The 15332-nt window shown below is 42.0% G+C and overlaps 1 pseudogene; it reads left to right on the top strand.

Moving 5' to 3' along the window:
* The first annotated feature begins 2991 nt into the window (after positions 1–2991).
* LOC127028022 (oncostatin-M-specific receptor subunit beta-like) overlaps positions 2992–15332 on the top strand; it is a 48916-nt pseudogene continuing 36575 nt past the window's right edge.

Consider the following 15332-nt stretch of genomic DNA (forward strand, 5'->3'; position numbering starts at 1 on the left):
ATAGGGTAATTCAGAAGATACGCAGGGGTTTCTTTTAATGGTGCACCCTGAAAAAAGAAGGGATTTCTGCCAACTGGCTGGCTTTTCTTTCAGGTATATTTGTTTCCTTTCCTTGGGAGTCTTATTTTGCACCTATGAGTTTCACTGAGAGACTAGCCAGGTCCCTTCCTTTAGGTTTGTTTATTTGTGCTGGGCCCATCTGTCTTCAGCACTGCAGAAAGAAAACACAAGAATGGCAAGGGTCTAGAGCTTTAGATCAGCCACCTATTTGCATATGCAAAATAAGATCCCCTCAGAGGCTTGGTACATGGTGCTTCAGGTAACAAGATGATGAAGGTACAGGTAAGGCTGACCAAAAAATGAGCAGCTAAGATTACATACTGGAGAGGAACAACATTACAGTCAATTCCTTAGCATAAGTGGAATTTTAACAGCCTTTATCTTGTTTTGATGGTGAAAATCTGTAGAACGTGGGGAGATGAAGCGTGTCTTGTCATACCTTCCCATAACATAAGATACTCTGCTTCCACAGTTAATTTTACGGCTCACTTCGTTGCTTTGGTTGTTCTGGCTCCCTGCCTGGTTAGTCCTTGGCAGTGAAGCTAACAATATTTCTGTTTTCCAGTAAAACCTAAAATTGCTGCTCCCTCATCATTTAGGCAAGTGAAATTTATCCCCAGGCCTTCCACTTTGTTTATTCAGTTCCAGACATCTACTAGTTGTCATAGGTGCTGGGTTTCCTCGTGGTAGTGTAAAACTGATGGCCGTTATTTTTTTTACTCCTTGCTGTTCAAAAGCAACTGTCAAGCAGCAGATCTGTTTTTTAAGGACCATGTCATAACCATGGCCAAAAAAGAAGTTTACTTCTGCATGTGAAACATTACAGGAGACACCAATGCTGTCAAATTCTGCTTTCATGTAATTACACATGTTCATCTTTTTCCAGTAATTATATATTAAGGCTGCAGTGAGAATTGATAGAAGAGGAAGGTACGTGTGCATATATGTGTGTGTATACTTCTTCCTCAAAAACTTTTTAGGATACCGCAATCCTGTTTCTGAGACCAAGTGTTTGAACAATGAAACCTTGATTTCTCCCTCCAAGCATATCTGAAGAAGCCTATGCCAGTAGTTTCCTCTAGATCAAAAGCATGTGGTTTTCATTTTGCTTTGACTTCCAGTACCTTTCAAAATGGAATGGATTAAAAATATACCAACAGAGTTTGTAGATGATTTGCTAAAAGAGAAACAATCCTTTCTTCCAGCAGTTTTTTATAAGTTGTTACTAATGATACAATATACATTTTGCTCCATTTATTCTTTAATTATAGGCTGGACTTGTATAAACAACTATGCTGTGTCAGTGTCTGTATTCTCATAGTTAATAAATATGCTTATTAAGTATTTTTTGCTTCCCTTGATTGATCAGGGATTGTTACAAATACTGCTTCTCTTAAGCCTTTAATTTCCTACAGTTAATGTAAAGATCCATACGTAGGGAAACTGCTGCACAGAAGTTAGTGCACAGCAGGCACTGCAGGATTAATTGCAAAACAATTTGGATATCTGATTGCTGCCAGGAGCATCTATCAAAATGTAGATTCTCAAACTAAATTTCCTGAATGCTTGTGTTTCTAACAGTAATATTCTCTAAAAGTGTCAGATAATCATTGGGTCAGTGGGTGAAGCACATCTGGGAGAAATGACTGGAGGTGGTGGATTTGTGAGAAGAAGCTGCTGAGGGCTCTCAATCCAGGCTGTCCCTGAGGACTGTGGCTGCAGTGGGGTAGGAATGCCCAGAATGAGTTCTGGTTTATTAAAACATACAGTTATTTCTGTGATTTCTTTTCTGTGTCCTGGTCAGTATCAGCATTCTGACCCTGCCATTTATAACAAGCAGAAGCATCTTGGAAAGCAACTGTGGCAAAAGAAAAAGTCTAGTTACTTGGCCATTTCAGTTCCCTGGCTTCATTAACAACCAGATTGAGTTTAGGGTTGGGTTTTTTTGTTTGTTTGTTGTGGGTTTTTGTGGGATTTTTTTGTTGTTGTTGTTGGTTGGTTGGTTGTTTTTCAGGGAGGAGAGAAGATACACATCAGTGAGTGCCATATTTCATCTCTTCCGAGAGTTAGGTTTTTTTGGGAGGGTGACAGAGCAGACATCTAAAAAGAGGGACCACTCATAAGGCGATCTGTAGTTTTCAGCAGGCTAGTCTTCTTAAGGAGCCTTTCCTTTCCTGACACCAAAAGGGACTTCAGTCTGACTTTTAAACTTTAGTTTATCCTGGGAATTAAACCCAGGCCCACAAAAGGATGGAGGTGCCATTATTAACTAGGTGTCTAATTCCAGTAGAAGAATCCACAGCCCTGACTAAAGTACCTAAGCTCTGTGTAGAGCAACCAGGAATGTGCCTAATACTAGACTGTCATCTGAGCTAGCTAGTGAAGGGAAACTCTTAAGCCATCCTGTTCAAATACGTGATTTACATTAACTAATTTAATCTTAATTATGTCAGAGAGCAAAAATGAGCCTGGATTTTCTGCCCTAATGATTAGAAGGGTTGCTGGGGGTTGGGATTTCTTGAGATTCAGTCCCTGTTAATACATTATGTTGTTCCTCTTCATAAGACTATAAAGGGAAGGATCAATATTCCCATAAAGTAGCTAATAAATTGAGGGCATAAAGAAATTAAATAGCATACCCAATGTCATGGTGGGGGGCTATTGAGTAGATTCAGGAACCTCATTCTAGCCTGCTGATGCCTTAAGATGAAAGATTATCTTTGCTTTTGATATCAACGGCATGGACCTCGATCACTTCTTTTTTTTTTCCTTTCTTTTCTTTTCTTTTCTTTTTTTTTTTCTTCAGAACTGTCTGGAACCTATCTTACCTCTAACCACTGTTGTTTCAGATCTGCTTTGCAACTTGGCCATATTTGAAGGACTAAAGCATACATAAACATTAATATTTTTGTGTCCTTTTTGTGCTCCTAGGATCCCTTGTATTTCCAGTAACGTACCTTTAACCAAGGATTTGGCTCTTCAGCATCTGCTGGTGGAATGGGATGTTGGCAAGTCAGCGCGTGATGCTGAGCTGGCAATGTCTTTTGAAATACAAGTCCGTCGAACAGATGAAACTACTACTGTATGGAGAGTAAGTGTATTTAAAAAAAAAGATATATTAATTATTTACAATATAAAGGAAGCTAAAGGAAAATCAAATGTTCAGATGCATATGCAGATAGCTTTGCTGTATAGGTTTATGATTTACAACATAGTATTTACAAAACTGTACTAGAAATACCTCCATATTTCACTAGGTGACAGACTTGGTCTAATGTTATGCCCAGTTTCTGTGAAAACAAAATATTGGCTCAGATGAAGTATTTTCCACCTGTGCAGAATGTAGATATGCCTTGCGTACCCTCATTGAGGGATTGTGGTGGGCAGACTTAGGAGATCTGATTTTAAAGGCCTCTGTTTCCCTTCCAAGGTGCAGGTCCCCTAAGCAGCCTCCCAGAAAAATCCCTTCCGTTGCTCCTAAAGGCAGGCTTTTTTTTTTAGCATGATGACTACCTTTCACTGGGGACTAACTGAGCATGAGTCATGTTGCTGCAACTCCTCTCACCTTACGAACCAAAACCAGGATAGTCTCAGTGTGAGCGAAGCCTTTTAAGCCCTGTGCTTGGCAAATAAGGCAATTGCCTGTTAGCAATTACCTTATACCCACCTCTTCCAGTTAGGGAAGAAGGTAGTGATGTCTCTTTTGCAAAGTCCCTATCCTGCTAGTTTTCTTAACACCTAAACCAGCCAAATTTTTTGAAGAGGTGGAGATATGATCACCCAAATCATAGGCTTAGGCCTGCTCCTGATTTTTTCCCCAGTCCGTGACTTCAGTGTGAGAACTTTTGTCTCCTAAGAAAATTTCCTCTCCTTTGGATCTGACAAAATCTTTTGGGAACTAAATGCATGTCTTAGGGATATTATAGCTTATTATGAGTCATCTGCTGATTGAACTATGGAATAATATTAAATGCACATGTTAAAACTTAGTAAAATTGGAAAACTGTTCTAACTCATTTAAAGCTGCTATTTGTGAGAAAGCACATAAAGCAGAGAAGGGCTTATTTTTCTGAAACCAGGAGTCAATAAAATAAGATGGGCACTGTTAAGAGTCACAACTTACTGCTGATCAGCCAAGTTGGTAGTATTTTGTCTCGGAGTTTGAAGAACCACATCTTCACTGCAGATGAACTCTATGCAGTTCAGAAGATTTTGACCACTTTTATACATGGGCTGGGATTTTTAACACCCCATGAGTAGATCTAACCCTGAAGTCCGAAACTGAGGCCATATAGCTCCAAACAATTAAGTGGGTTTTTGGAGTATCCTTCCAACAAACTCTTGTTAACTTACTGGAAGAAAGAAAGATTTTTTTTTTTTCCAAATCCAAGGATGTAGTCTGTACTGTTACTCATAATAAACAAGACAAGGAAAATAAACAGGATATTTTGGATGTCACTGCCACACAGGAATATATTTGCTTCTGTTTTTTTCTGAAGAATGTGTACCAATAAAGAAACTCTGTGAGTCTGCTCATACCAAAGCACGTACAGTCTATATAACTTCCAAAGCAGTGACTACATTCCTCAGTGCTATAACTGAGAAATTAAATTGTAAACTGATTGCAGAGTTTTTCTCAGAGTGGTGGTATTATGAAAGTGCAGGTGTTGCTGATGGAAAGCAGTAATGGAGAGCAGTTCTCTAGTCAATGTGAGTCAGGGCTCTGGTACAACTCATTGGAGCAGCACGGATCTACATGCTGAGAATCTGGTACGGTTGCTTTAAGAAGTACTGAAATATATGTTCTGTTGTGTATTGGGTCTAGCTGAGATGGAGTTAATTTTCCCCATAGCAGCCCTCATAGTGCTGTGCTCTGTATTGGTAGCTAGAAAGGTGTTGATAACACACCAGGGTTTTGGCTACTGCTGAGCAGTGCTCCCACAGCATCAAGGCTGTCTCTCCAACATTGCCCCCCCCTCACCAGTAGGCTGGGGGTGGGCAAGATCTTGGGAGGGGACAGAGCCAGGACAGCTGACCCAAACTGACCAAAGGGATATTCCATACCATATGACGTCTGCTCGGCAATAAAAGCTAGGAGAAGGAGGAGGAAGGGGGGGCATTTGTTGTTTACGTTTGTCTTCCAGAGCAACCGCTATGTGTACTGAAGCCCTGCTTCCCAGGAAGTGGCCGGACATTGCCTGCTGATGGGAAGTAGAGAATAAAATCTTTTGTTTTCCTTTGCTTTCGCGTGTGACCTTTGCTTTTGCTTTATTAAACTGCCCTTATCTTGACCCATGAGCCTTTCGTTATATTTTCTCTCCCCTGTCCAGTTGAGGAGGGGGAGTGATAGAGCGGCTTTGGTGGGCACCTGGCATCCAGCCAGGGTCAACCCACCACAATGTATTAAATGTATTCATAATAAAATGTATTCATAATTACAGGTGATTAATATAATTTTTGAGCCATTTTTTCCTGCTTCTTATGGGCTCTCATGCCAGGGGAGATTCACACTTGGGGTACCTTTTCATCTGTCTGTCTGTGTGACTACATGGTGCCCTGGTTAGTTTGAGCTGCAGTGCCATGTATTAGTACAGCCCACTGAGTGCCCAAGTGGGCCTTAGTAGGTACATGCTGAGAGAAATTTGTAGGATATCTTCTCTTAAAGAGCAGCAGAATATTTTATATTTTTTGCTGTTTGTCTGCATTTATATAATTCAATATAAAAATGTTTGCCAAATTACAGAGCATTTTGCTCTCATGATTTTTGAACTCCATTTTATATTTTAGGCCATCCTTCTTCCGTTACCTTCATGGAGCTCTAATACTTTCAGATGTATTTTTTTCATGTTTCCTGCATGTGTGCATTACAGCGGTCAAGCATTTTGGGAAAATCAGCAGCTATTTTTCCTACTCTGCCTGTTGCTGATGGTAGTGCTGTCCTCAAATGCTGTGCCTCAGAACTAGATTGAGATAATATCTGCGTAATTCCTTACTGGCCAGTGCAGATGCCTGCTGTAATCCAAAGCCAGAGATATTTAACCTAGAGCATCAGACAAGGTGCACCTGCAGGCAGCAGCATGTGTGCAGACTGATATAATAGTAGGCACAAATAACCCACTGAAAGTCTCTGAGAGTGAATCCATTTCTTGAGAAGCAGGGCCTGACACAACTATGTTGCCAGCATCTCAGTCACTCCACCGCTGCTAGTGCAGATTTGTAAGCAGTTACTTAGCTTACTAGTTACTTAGTGTGAGATCACGTGTAGCAGGTAGGATTTCAGAGACTCATTTTTCAAAAGCATTTTCCTCCTTTGAGCCCTCTCTCTCTCTCTCTCTGCTTTTGATTGTATTTCCAAAGTATCTACACATTGCTGTGTTTTCAATACTTTGCCTTACTGACCTTTGTTTGTAGGAGTTTCATAATGTCACACTTGAATAAATCAGGAAAGCCTCTTCAATGGATATGGGATTCAGACTTACCTTTGGAGTGCATGTCACACTCTGAGAATCAGGAGCAAAGCAGAAGCATCAAAAATCTGGAGTCAGTGGAGTCTGTGGGAGACTGTCCTGGGTAAGAAAAACAAGACTTTGCAATATTGGTTTTATTTTTTTCTAGTACAAAGCTAGATTTTAATTTGCTGGTGACTTTACCATTAAAGTCCAATTCAGAAGAGACAGCATCAAATCAAGAATCCATTTTGAACTCTTTAATCTCTAAGCACTAACCAACTCTTTTTTTGCTGGCAATAATAGCAATGCTTCAGCCATTGTTTTAATTTGCAGACTATCTTCCTAAGCTAGTAGACTAAAAGATTTAGCTTTTCTTGCTCGCACATTAAAACAATGCAGTACATTGAGTGGTATGGGAATTTGGATTTGAGTAGAATTTGGCCTCCTTTCTTCACACAAGCTCTTGTACAAGTCAGCAGCCTTGGCTCTAGCATAGCCTATCATCAGGTCAGACGCAGCCCTGGCCCAGACTGGGGGAGAGGAGAAGTGCATAGCTATGGCTACATCATCTGATGCATGTGTTGCTTTTGTCTTGGGATCATAGCTTTCGTTAGTATTAAAGAAGCAGAGAGAGAGGAGCAAGTCATCTCCTTATGTCATTTGAAATGAACTTCTGTGAATTGTATGAGAGTAAACCAGGGAGTGGACCAATAATGTAATCAAATGATATCACAAAGAACAGCTTTTTCAGATTACAGCATCTTACTAGAACAGTTTGGTTTCCAGAGAATTTGGTTTAAATGAAATATGTAACTGCTTTAGAAAAAAAAAAAATTACAGTGATTTTTGTAAAGAAACACTATTCTTGTTTGGAGCAGCAAGGGCTTTTAGTTATGGGAGAAATCATGGGTAGTAGAAGCATCACAGGTCCGTATACTTGGATTGTGGCACATAAATTGCCCATCTCCCTAACCTTATATAATGGGAGATAGGATGCAAGACTCTCTTTCTCACTAACCTCAATCATAGAGATTATTTTTTTTTTTTAATTGAAATTGGATAGGGATCAAAAATACTATTTCTTTGTCTCAAACTGATTCTGTATTACAGACCAGATTTAGAGCTCTCTGAAAGGTAGTGACTCTAGACTTCATCAGATATTGGATCAAATTCTTGAGAGTAGATTTTTATCTCCAACCTGTGCAAAAGCCTGTAAGTCACTTAAATCCCACTAATTTTTGCATCCAGCAAGGAGTCCAACATTGAAAGCCATAGGAGTCTCATTCCAAGCTGAGTATCCCCTTACTGATCTGATTAATTCAATGTTGACTCCTTTTAGCTGAGCTCTGCATGAGCTTCAGAACATGATGTTTTTCTAGCCCCCTACTCAAAATCTTCAAGAGCAGGCATTTTGGCTGTAAGAATCAGCCTGTTCATAGGTGAAGGAGGCAGTGTTCATCTGTAAAGGTGGTTCTTGAATGCACACTCTTTGTTACCCCTAAGTGAGAGGCAGTGAGGTGGATTTAGTCTCTGTCGTGGTTTAATCTCGGCCGGCAACTGAGCACCACACAGCCACTCGCTCACTTCCCCTCGGTTGGATGGGGGAGAGAATCGGAAGGGTAAAAGTGAGAAAGCTCGTGGGTTGAGATAAAGACAGTTTAATAGGTAAAGCAAAAGCCGCGTGCACAAGCAAAGCAAAACAAGGAATTCATTCACCACTTCCCATCGGCAGGCAGGTGTTCAGCCATCTCCAGGAAAGCAGGGCTCCATCACACGGAACGGTTACTTGGGAAGACAAACGCCATCACTCTGAACGTGTGTGTCCCCCCCCTTCCTTCTTCTTCCCCCAGCTTTATATTGCTGAGCATGATGTCATATGGTATGGAATATCCCTTTGGTCAGTCGGGGTCAGCTGTCCCAGCTGTGTCCCCTCCCAACTTCTTGTGCACCCCCAGCCTCCTCGCTGGTGGGGTGGGGTGAGAAGCAGAAAAGGCCTTGACTCTGTGTAAGCACTGCTCAGCAATAATGAAAACATCCCTGTATTTATCAACACTGTTTCCAGCACAAATCCAAAACATAGCCTCATGCTAGCTACTGTGAAGAAAGTTAACTCTATCCCAGCCAAAACCAGCACATTCTCCACCCCTTATTCCTTACCATTTATGTCATGCTCAGGTCCCACACTATCCAATACATCCTCATTAACCACCACCCCCCTTCCCATCCTTTGATATAACACACAGATATCATTCCCTTAGTCTATGGACCACCCCTGTGAAATGTCTGTAAACTGTCCACAAAATGTCCACTGAGTTCATTTAGTCCATGACTCTGGGCTCCATCTGTTATGGTGGTCACTCAGGACAGGAGAGGTGGTGTGTTGCGTGGAGTTCTTGGGCACCAAAGCCAGCTCAGGTTGGGTCACTGCTGCACTTGCACTGCTTCTTGTAAGGCTTGTCCTCCATTAGTTCAGGTGGTTCCTGCTATAGTAATTCCTATAACATGCAACTCAAATCCTGGGTTACAACAATTTAAAGGTATTTCCATTACAATCTCCACCCCTGGTCCCTTTGGACCAGGCCATCGGGTTTAACATTGCAATGAACTCCTCCCCTTGCCCCTGCTCCGGCTTGGGCTTATCCACAGACTGCAGTCCCTTAGGGGCGTACCTGCTCCAAGTGGAGCCTTATCTATGAGCCACAGTCTCTTCAGGGGTATACCTGCTGCGGCATAGACTTATCCACCGCCACAGTTGCTTTGAGGTGCACCTGTTCCAGCGTGGCCTTCTCCATGGGCCACAATGCCTTCAGAGATATAGCTGCTCCAGCGTGGCCTTACCCACAGCCACAGTCCCTTCAGGAGTGAACCTGCTCCAACATGGCCTTACCCATGGCTGCAGTCCCTCCAGGGGTGTACCTGCTCTGTCGTGGGCTTATCCATGGCCACACACTTTGAGGTGCTCCAGCATGACCTCATGCACAGCCACAGATGCTTCGAGGTGTACCTTCTTCAGTGTGGACTTATCCTTGGGCCAAAATCCCCTCAGAAGTATACCTGCTGCGGCATGGGCTTATCCACGGCCACAGACGCTTCGGGGTGTCCTGCTCCCGCGTGGACTCATCCACAGGTCACAGTCCCTTTGACTCGAGTTCACATTGGAGCTCCAGCCTGTCCAGTACAGCAGCACAGAAACAGCAGCGATGCCCTGGCCATCTGCTAGCCCAGGTGCATCGCCATTGCTGTTATCAAACTGTTCCCAGGCACAGCAGAGTAAGATGATAAGCAGTACAGCAAGCAGCAAAAGCAAAAAGCAGCCACTAACAAGCAGTAGACTCTAATATACAGTAAAGCAAGCAAGCCCCAAGACAAGCACAGGAGCCTGCCGATTAATAGCTAAACAGCAATAACAGCTATAAATTCAGTCTAGCACATTCCAATCAAATCTGTCATTACCTTGAACCCTTTGAGCCCCACGTTGGGCACCAAAAAGGACTGTCGTGGTTTAAACCCGGCCAGCAACTGAGCACCACACAGCCGCTCGCTCACTCCCCCCCTCCAGCGGGATGGGGGAGAGAGTCAGAAGGGTAAAAGTGAGAAAACTCGTGGGTTGAGATAAAGACAGTTTAATAGGTAAAGCAAAAGCCGCGTGCACAAGCAAAGCAAAACAAGGAATTCATTCACCACTTCCCATCGGCAGGCAGGTGTTCAGCCATCTCCAGGAAAGCAGGGCTCCATCACACGGAACGGTTACTTGGGAAGACAAAACGCCATCACTCTGAACGTGTGTGTCCCCCCCCTTCCTTCTTCTTCCCCCAGCTTTATATTGCTGAGCATGACGTCATATGGTATGGAATATCCCTTTGGTCAGTTGGGGTCAGCTGTCCCAGCTGTGTCCCCTCCCAACTTCTTGTGCACCCCCAGCCTCCTCGCTGGTGGGGTGGGGTGAGAAGCAGAAGAGGCCTTGACTCTGTGTAAGCACTGCTCAGCAATAATGAAAACATCCCTGTATTTATCAACACTGTTTCCAGCACAAATCCAAAACATAGCCCCATACTAGCTACTATGAAGAAAATTAACTCTATCCCAGCCAAAACCAGCACATGGTCCCAATACGGACACCTGAGGGACACCACTCGTCACTGATCTCCATCCGGACATCGAGATGTTGACCACTGCTCTCTGGATGCGACCATCCAGCCAATTCCTTGTCGACCAAACAGTCCACCCATCAAATCCATATCTCTCCAATTTAGAGAGAAGGATGTTGTGGGGGACCATGTCAAAGGCCTTACAGAAGTCCAGATAGATGACATCCGTAGCTCTTCCCTTGTCCACTGATGTAGTCACTCCATCGTAGAAGGCCACTAGGTTGGTCAGGCAAGACTTGCCCTTGGTGAAGCCATGCTGGCTGTCTCGAATCACCTCCCTGTCCTCCATGTGCCTTAGCATAGCTTCTAGGAGGATCTGTTCCATGATCTTCCCAGGCACAGAGGTGAGGCTGACAGGTCGGTAGTTCCCAGGGTCCTCCTTTCTACCCTTTTTAAAAATGGGTGCAATGTTTCCCTTTTTCCAGTCACCGGGGACTTCACCTGACTGCCATGACTTTTCGAATATCATGGAGAGTGGCTTGGCAACTACATCAGCCAATTCCCTCAGGACTCTGGGATGCATCTCGGCGGGTCCCATAGACTTATGTATGTTCAGGTTCCTCGGGGGGTCTCGAACCTGATCTTCTCTTACAGTGGGAGGGACTTTGCTCCCCCAGTCCCTGCCTTGCGGTCCATCCACTCGAGAGGTGTGGGAAGAGAGGTTGCCAGTGAAGACTGAGGCAAAAAAGTTGTTGAGTACCTCAGCCTTCTCCTCGTCTGTTGTTACCAGTTTGCCAGTCAATAGAATAGAATAGAAGCCTTCATTTTAAATGTATTCAGATTCATCTCATTAATTGATCCTAGGACAGGTGACTGATTTTTTTGAATATACCTACCCATTTAGGAGTTCAGCTTCACTGTCTGTGTGCATGTGATAAAAACTCAGCACAGTCTCCCTTTCGAAGGCTGGTAGCAATTTTTACAGATAGAAAACAATACAGATTAAATTAATGAATGTATTAATGTAACAAAAAATAATAATGTGCTTGGATTGCAATTAATTTATGGTGGTGTCCTGATTTTCTCTGCAGAGTGGTCACTGAATAAGTATAAGTGAAATAATAGCATCTGTGGTAAACCAGGCTTTGTACACATCCATTATTTCTAGTTTGTTAATATAGTAAAAAGGTTGATGACTTTTGCCTTGACTTCTATGCTGTTGGTTTTTTTTGGTTATTCCCTCTGACGAGAACCACCTGATACACCTAATGATTTTTCCTGCCAAACTCAAGACATGAGAACAGTAACATGTACTTGGAGCCAAGGAGGAGACACCTATCTTTATGGACGTCACTCACCAAAATACACCATATCTGAAGAGTAAGTCTGCTCATTGTTATATTAACTCTGGCCTGTGCAGTACAGAACAGTCAGGTTCTTTCTGTCCTTTAAAATCTGTGGAAATGTTTTTTATCCTTGTTGCAATCAGCTGCCTGCCACTTTCCAGCTCACTGATCAGCTTAGTTAACAAAGTTTGAGCAGTGCAGAACTGCTCTGAGTTAGACTACCTATAAAAAAGTTGCTGGTCCGTCAGACCAGCTTCTGCTTACTAAAGCATGTTATAACCATTCTTTTGGGTTAACTTGTTTGGATATCTTTCAGTAGGTATGTAGAAACCCTGCAATCAGGATATACATAACTTAAAAGTATAACATAATTATTTATTGGGTAACATACACAACAGATAACAAGGATTTAATCAGTTGGTAGGCTGAGTATTAGTGTGTTCACAGTCCATTGATACTAATGCTGAGTCAAACTGATGATTCCCAGTTAGCCCCCAGTTAGCCTGATGAGCCTTCCTAGTTCTTTTTCTTTAGGATTTTATAACTTTCCATGCTGGTGTTTTCCTTCTTGAGTCCTTGAGCTACTGACAATCCTACTTCTGTCTATCATTTCAGCTGCTTTTTTTTTTTTTTTCTTTTAATCTCTCTGCAGACTTTCTCACAGCTCTATCTTAGCAGTCTGAGTCAAGGTTACATAGCTGTGGCATATCAGACCTGGGTCTTGGCTCCTTGCTACAGAGGCATCTAAACGGCGAGGAGACTGCAGAGAAAGGGGAACTCATAAAACAGGACAGATGCCTCATCATCACAACAAACTTTCATCAAAGGATCTCAGCAGAAGGCAGGTCATCATTGCGTATACCTTCATGGTCTCTGCATCATTCACTTCCATTAAGATATTATGATGGTGATTTAAAAATGGAAGGTTAGAAGATGCATTGAAATTACCGCTTCATTTAAAAGCATAACAGTAGACATGTGAATGGTTTAATTCTTGGCAAATCAAGTCCCTATTTTAGAAAGCTGCAAACCCATGATGAAATTGCTAAAAGCAATTTAGCTGTATCTTAAAAGGATAAAGTAAACTTAGACTTTGAAGAAAACTTTCTTCTAATTGTAAGAATACCTATATTCATCCTACTTTAGGCTAAGGGAAAGAAGTGGGTGGCTTCTTATAGTCCTCTTCAGCCTTATTTTCTATGATGCTGTATTCTAGTTGGGCATCAACGATTTCAACATCTATCTCGATTCTACATTATGGAAAAATGTCTTTCTCTCTCTTTTTTTTTTTCTTTTTTCTTTTTTTCTCCCCCCTCTTCTTTGATTGATAGGTTTTCCCAAAACATGGTTCCGTGCACAGTAAGTTGTTCTGAGCAGTGCTTGTGTTCTTGGGATATAGGCCAGCAGAGGATCTGTAATATCACAGTGACTGTTGAAAACCCACTGGGAAAGAAAACTGCCATGGATATTTTTGATGTAACTCACAGAAGTAAGGCCTTTTCTATTTCTTTGTTGAGGGTTTTTTGTTGAAGGCCTTGTCCTCCTTCTGATCTTAATACTTGGGTGCCAGTTTAAAGTATAGAAGTCCTTGATTTTTTTCTTCACAGTTTTTATTAGTTATCTAATATATGTCCCTGTGCTATAGTTATCTGCTGTCTCTTCAGTTTAAGCTTTGCAAAGTTCTGTTAATTGTAGAAAACAGCTTCATTCCAAAGGTCAGATTTGGTTATTGAAATGACCCCTTATGGCTTCAAAATCTGCTGCTTTGCTGAAGCTGCTTCATAGTATAGGAAGCAACATTATACAAGGATATAAAATGGGGAGTTCAAGAAAAATATCTGTGTAGGTAACTTGGGAAATCCAGTCCTTTCTCCAGAATATTATTGCTGATGTTACTGTCTTTCCAAAATAAAATGGAAATGCCCATTTTGAAAAGTAGGTAAATAAAATGATAAACACCTCTCCAAATGAGATATTATACAAGTGTAAGCAGATATTGCCAGGAGAGGAGTGATGGTGCTAACCTGTCTTGGTGCTAATGTGGGACAGTAACATCTGCTCTGCTACTGTAAGGGAAGAAGAGTAGTCCAGCATCAGTGAAATAAAACAGGTTATTCTGTGAGCAGTAACTGATGGCTGTGGCTCCTTCTTCCCTATTAGTCTGTGTTCTTTATCACAGCGTGCCCCAGGTCCTATAAGTTCCTACCTACTCCTGCCTCAAAACAGGCAGTATTTCCTGTGTCTCCAGCAGTATTTCCAGTTCTCCTTGTGTCCTCTAGCCCCACCACATCCACCTTAGTGTTCCCAAGGTCCTGTGGTCCCCTTACCTGTTTGAAGAAGCAGGAGGCAACATGTGCCAACTGGTTCTGAAGCTGACAGGCTGATGGATTGGGAGGCTGCTGGCGTAACTGCTGCATTCTGGCAGCGCTTCCTTCCTTAGAGGCACTGATTACAGTTTTGCTAGACCCGGTTTTTCATGTGACTTGTAGGAACATATGTTAACTGTCTGTCTCTGTTAATTTTGTCTCAGAGAGGCATGCGAATTCTAAAAATTGATTATTTGATTGTTTGGGAGTGGAAGAAATGGAGCAGGAAGAAAGTGGAGGAGTAAACTGACAGGTTGTAGTGAGACAACACAATATTATAAACTTAGTTTTCATGGGAAATCAGACTAAAATAGGTTACATTCAATGTGCTAAGTACATTAAAGTTTCACTACAATTTTCTTTTTCCAGTTCTAGTGATTGTTAGAAGTTACAGAAATTATATATAATATTTATGATGAGTTAACCTTTTAAGTAGTGATTGCAATAAAGTCCTTTATGTTTTCTCTGATCCTGGAAATTTTTACAGTAGAATTTTCCTTACTTAAAGGATGTCAGCAAATAAAGGAAAACTGAAGTCCATTGTTTCCAATTCTGCATGTGGTAGCTGGGACATTCTGTATCAAACACAAGCTCCTTTGAGTCTGAAAGTCCTCAGATTGTAATTCATGGTCCATGAAGTTCTAGGATAATGGCCAAAGCTGTAAACATACCACTCACTTGCATTGGCATGTCTTATTCCTTACAATTGGGCTGATAATATGGGAGAGTTTGAGATCTGCTGCTCTCACTGAATACTGCTTACATAGCAGTAAAGGATCTCAGAAATCTTTTGCAAGAAATAGCATTGGCACTGTTTACCAGAGGGTAACTACTGGTAGGAGTCAATGTAAGAGTTGTGAATAAAATTTCTGGTGAAGAGGCTGGATTCTGGGGTGTAGAAATGTGACAAATGTTACTCACCATGCTACATCAGGAGCCTCCGCCAGGTCCTGGATTAGAGAATTTTGCTGCATTTGCAATAAGTCTCTGACTCTTTCTTTTGTTCATGATGTTCTAAAATAG

This window comes from Gymnogyps californianus, unplaced genomic scaffold (assembly GCF_018139145.2).
Source record: "Gymnogyps californianus isolate 813 unplaced genomic scaffold, ASM1813914v2 HiC_scaffold_138, whole genome shotgun sequence".
In the NCBI taxonomy this organism is placed as follows: domain Eukaryota; kingdom Metazoa; phylum Chordata; class Aves; order Accipitriformes; family Cathartidae; genus Gymnogyps; species Gymnogyps californianus.